A 5,910-nucleotide genomic window follows, 5' to 3' on the forward strand; every position below is an offset into this window, starting at 1 on the left:
CGAATGCATTTTAAAACAAGTAAGGAAAGTCTAAAGTCGGGCGGGCCGACTATATTATACCCTGCACCACTTGGTAGATCTAAATTTTCGATACCATATCACATACGTCAAATGTGTTGGGTGCTGTATATAAAGGTTTGTCCCAAATACATACATTTAAATATCACTCGATCTGAACAGAATTTGATAGACTTCTACAAAATCTATAGACTCAAACTTTAAGTCGGCTAATGCACTAGGGTGGAACACAATGTTAGTAAAAAATAAAAAAAATATGGGAAACATTTAAATCTGAAGCAATTTTAAGGAAACTTCGCAAAAGTTTATTCATGATTTATCGCTCGATATATATGTATTAAAAGTTTAGGAAAATTAGAGTCATTTTTACAACTTTCGAAGAAGCAGTGGCGATTATACAAGGAAAATGTTGATATTTTGACCATTTTTTTCGAAATCAGAAAAACATATATATATGAGCTATATCTAAATCTGAACTGATTTCAACTAAATTTATCACGCATAGCTGTGCAAAATTTCAACTAAATCGGAGCAAAAATTTGGCCTCTGTGGTCATATGAGTGTAAATCGGGCGAAAGCTATATATGGGAGCTATATCTAAATCTGAACCGATTTCAACCAAATTTGGTACGCATAGCTAAAATGCTAATTCTACTCTCTGTACAAAATTTCAATTAAATCGGAGTAAAAGATTGGCCTCTGTGGTCATATGAGTGTAAATCAGGCGAACGATGTATGGGAGATATATCTAAATCTGAACAGATTTCAATAAAATTTGGCACACTTGACTACACTACTAATTGTACTCCTAGTGCAAAATTTCAACCAAATTTGGGGTAAAACTCTGGCTTCTGGGACCGTATTAGTCTATATCGGGCGAAAGATATATATGGGAGCTATATCTAAATCTGAACCGATTTCTTCCAAAATCAATAGGGTTCTATTCTGAGCCAAAACACATAATTGTGCCAAATTTTAAGTCGATTGGACTAAACTGTGACCTAGACTTTGATTACAAAAATGTGTTCACGGACAGACGGACATGGCTATATCGACTAGGAGCCCACCATGGGCATTTTTGCCAAAGACGCCATGTGTCTATCTCGTCTCCTTCTGGGTGTTGCAAACATATGCACTAACTTATAATACACTGAAATAACAGTGAACCCACCAGGAAAGAAAAATTTAGTTAGTTTTAGAAAAAATATATTAATTTTAGAAAATTTTAACTAAATTGTATTAGAAACGCGGATGTCACGCCGATTTCACAAAACTAAGTAAATAATTTTCGATAAATTCAAGAAAATTTATTAGACATAATTAATTTTGTTCACTTGTTGAAGAAAATTTCGTAGTTTGAAGGAACAAATTGGAGTTAAAAATTGCAAAAATGTCTTTAGTACCATACGAAGTTCATGATGTGCTCATTACTGGTAAAATTTACAAATTTTAAAAAAAATTCTGAACTATTTTGTGGGAGACCCGAAATTGTGCATAATATTTTCCTCTATTTTAGTTATTTTAACTAACGTACGCAAAAAATTATTAACGTCATGGAAACTTTCTTAAAACGTAAAAATTGCATGAACTTAAATTAAATTAAATCAGCTTTAGTGAAATATAGGGTTCACTTTTTTTTTGAGTGTACCCTGTTCCACAGTGTGGCGCAGGGTATAAATATCAAAAATTTGATTAACATTTAGCTCGCTATCAACGCAGGCTGTTTCTTTGTCCAAATTAATTTTTCAACATATTATTACATTTTTCATGTTGGACATGAGGATGAAGGCATTTGTGCTATTAAGTTATTGAAAAGAAAATACCAGATATCAATCAACACAATACATGTTTCATAGCCACCAGTGTAGATCAATTTTTCCACTTTGTAGTTCATTTTCTCCATAAAATAGTTTTCTTTTTTTTTTTTTGCATGTAGCTAATGTTTTCATTACACTGAAAAAACAATGAACCCACCAGGGAGAAAACTTTCGGTTAATTTTAGAAACTTTTGAATATTTGTAAAAAATTTTAACTAAACAGTATTACAAACGTTGGCATCACGCCGATGTCATAAAAATAAGTAATTATTTTTCGACAAATACAAGAAAATTTATTAGACATAACTAAGTTTTTTCACTTGTTAAAGAAAATTTTGTAGTTTGAAGAAACAACTTGGAGTTCAAAATTGCAACAATATCTTTAGTGACATACGAAGTTCACGATGGACGCATTTTTCGTAAAATTTACAAATTTAAAGAAATTCTGAACTATTTTGTGGAAGACACGAATTTAGTTAATCTTTATGCTTCATTTGAGTATATTTTTTTCCTCGGGTTTAGTTAATTTAACTAACGTACACAAAAAAGTATTAGAGTAAAGAAAACTTTCTCCAAACATAATATTTCTATGAACTAAAATAAAGTTAAATTGGCTTTAGTGAAATAGAGAGTTCACTTTTTTTTTTGAGTGTAGTTTAACTTTTTTAACTTCACAAAAAGAAAAACATTTTGATTTTGGTGAAGTCTAAAATGTCATATTTCCAACCACATGATGTTAAGGTGTCATCTCATCTCAAAAATACATGCGATTAACCATTATAGGTAGCGTTATCATACAGAAACTCCAACTCAAATTCTGCAAGGATACAACTAAGTTATATGCTGCAAAGTATCTAAGATTTCCACAGCTAACACTAACCTCTTTGATATCTGTTTGCATTATTTATTTTTTGTGTGTGTACTAAACACTTACAAAGACCAGAAGGAAGCCACATAATTCTCTTTTTCCATACCAAGCATAGTTTTGCAATCAATTCATACCTTTCAAAAAGGGTTTAGTTTTTTTTTCTCAATAAATCGGATTCTATACCATTTTTCAACTGCATATGACAGTACATTCTTTGTAATATGTCAAAAAACGACCGCCTTTGATTCGTGACTTAGTCATGTATAAAATTCATACAATCAATTCTGTTGTGCTTTCACTGTTGTGGCTCATGTCTGCATGTGTACACTTCTATTAACACTAAATCCACAAAATTATTCTTTAATTAACTTTCATTTGCTCCACAATATTTTTGCCAAAGAACAAAGATTTATTTTGTGGCTCTACAGCACAACAAAAATCAAACCAAGCAGAATGAACCGACATCAACAATGGTGGTGGTGGTGGTGGGTGTAATGCAAACAGATATCAATGTCAGTTGAGAGTGTTTTATTAGTTTCCCACCAACCATGATGATGTTCTCATACAGTTCGAAACAACAAATCAATATGGGACTACAATACACTCGGCGATACACTCAAACAAACACAATCGCAATGAATGAAAGCCACACTCGTATTCATATAACCGCAGTTCATGCGGAACAATGCACACCACAAGCACCCAATAATGACAATTCCTCTATATAAATATATACATATTTGTGAGACACATACATATGAGTGTGTGTGTTTGTGTGTGCATAATATATGTAGTTTTATCTATGATGATATCCTTAATAATGTTCAAACTATTATATTGTTATATCGATTTGTCATATTACAGCGGAGAGACAAAGTACAGCAGCATGCAACCTCTTACAAATCCCACTGAACCAACCACACATACACACACAAACAACCACACAAGAGAGCTAAATGAGACCAACTGAGCACTTACCAATACTAATACTAATGCCATCAACTAAACTAAAATATGGACAAACAAAACATTCATATGAAATCTAGAGATGGAATATAATTTCAAAACCGAATATTATTTACAATTCAAACTAAATTCAGATTTATTACTGCTCAAGTATTTTTCAGCTAATTTAGCTCAAGAAAAAGAAGAATTTTTAGATAAAATACTTCCGCAGTATACGCAGGGAATACGTTCAATGCACTGAAAAAAACATATAGTTCTGAGGCCATAAATTTCATTTCCTCAAAAAACAAATGCGTTTTTTGCTTAACATAGAAGTCGCATTTCTCTAATATAAAGTTATTTTCCTTGTGCAAAAGTCTAAAGACTTTTCAATGATGTCGGTTCGTCCTTATAATTAAGTGATTTGACTTAAAAATGGGCATTTAATATGAAAGACAATTTAGTTAGTTTGGCTTTAATAATTCTGAAAAATTCTTCAAAATTAATGATATTGGCTTTAAATTTGTTGTCTCTTTGAATACAATCTGGAATACAAAGCTAAAAAGCTCTTAAAAAATTGGACACATTTTTCAATGATTTATTTCTAGTATTTTATAGGACAATTTACACTTGAAACATAGCATAATTTCTACATGAATACGAGTCAGAATTGGAAAATCTAAGGTGTCGTTAACACATTTTAAAGAACTTTGAGAGCAAATAAAGAAAAACGCAGAAAAAGCGAATAAATTGAAGTAACAAGTTCGCAAAACTCAAAGGAGAATTGTGTCTTAAATGTATCCTTACTTAAATTCTCCACTTCATTGGCTCAGAATCAATACCAAAATATTTAGTGTAAATGCAAAATCTTTGGAAACGATGCAGCTTTCCAGTGGTTACTTTCAAAACTTATACCTGATTGGACACTAATTTTTCAACAACATCAACAGCTGTTGGCATTTCTGAGTGTTGCAATGATTCTCTAAGTGGATTCACCGTAATGTTAAACGCCGTACGTACTCGGCGATAAAAAGGAGGTCCCGCGTTACTGTACTGCTCCACCCACGGACTGCTGGCGGGAGCCACTGATGCTTCACTACGAATACACTCGTATTTTAGTGCCTTTGTTTCCAAGCTTTTGGTTCCTGAGCTTAAAAAATTTACTCGCTAGGTACCATACAAATATTACTCAATTTGAGCCTTCTAGGAAGTGTTGCCAGTTTTGGAAATTTTGAGTTGGAATCTTATGGATTTAATGCTTAGGGAATGGATAAAGAAATTCTAGTCATTTTCGTTTTGAGCCCGTGAAATAAAAAAATAACCTTACTTATCTTTATATGACTTGAAATTCGGTATCATATTTATATCCTTCACCACTACTGTGGTACAGGGTATAATGAGTTTGTACATTTGTATGTAACGCCAAGAAGTCTGAGACCCATCGTTTAGTATACCGATCGTCTTAAAATTAAATTCTGAGTCGATTTAGCGATGTCCGTCTGTCTGTTCATGTATTTTTGTGCGCCAAGTACAGGTCGCAGTTTAAGTCCGATCGTCCCCAAATTTGGCATATGGTCGTTTTTTTTGGAACAAAGACAATCGCTGTTGATTTTGGAAAAAAATGGTTCAGATTTAGATATAGCTGTCATATATATTTATCCCCGATCTGGTCATAATTGGCGTGTTTATCAACCGATGTTCTTCAAGTTCCGTACATCCGAATATTTTATGAGCCTCGAAAAACTTGCAAAATATCAGCCAAATCAGTTCAGATTTAGATATAGCTCCCACATATATCTTTCGTCTGATTTAGACTCATATGGCAACAGAGGCCAACATTTACTACAGATTTTCGTGAAATTTTGAACAGAGAGTATAATTGACATTCTATTAATGCTTGGTAAATTTGATTGAAATCGGTTCAGATTTAGATATAGCTCCCATATATATATTTCGTCCGATTTGCACTTATATGGCCTCAAAAGCCAGAGTTTTGCCCTGACTTGCCTAAAATTTTGCACGAGAGGTACTTTTAACGGTGTCGTTATGTGTGCCAAATTTGGTCAAAATCGGTTCAGATTTAGATATAGCTCCCATATATATCTTTCGTCCGATTTGCACTTATATGGCCTCAAAAGCCAGAGTTTTGCCCTGACTTGCTTCAAATTTTGCACAAGGAGTACGTTTAATAGTATCGGTAAGTGTGACAAATTTGGTTGAAATCGGTTCAGATTTAGATATAGCTCACATATATATCTTTCG

Source organism: Haematobia irritans, chromosome 1 (genome assembly GCF_050003625.1).
Source record: "Haematobia irritans isolate KBUSLIRL chromosome 1, ASM5000362v1, whole genome shotgun sequence".
Classification (NCBI taxonomy): Eukaryota; Metazoa; Arthropoda; class Insecta; order Diptera; family Muscidae; genus Haematobia; species Haematobia irritans.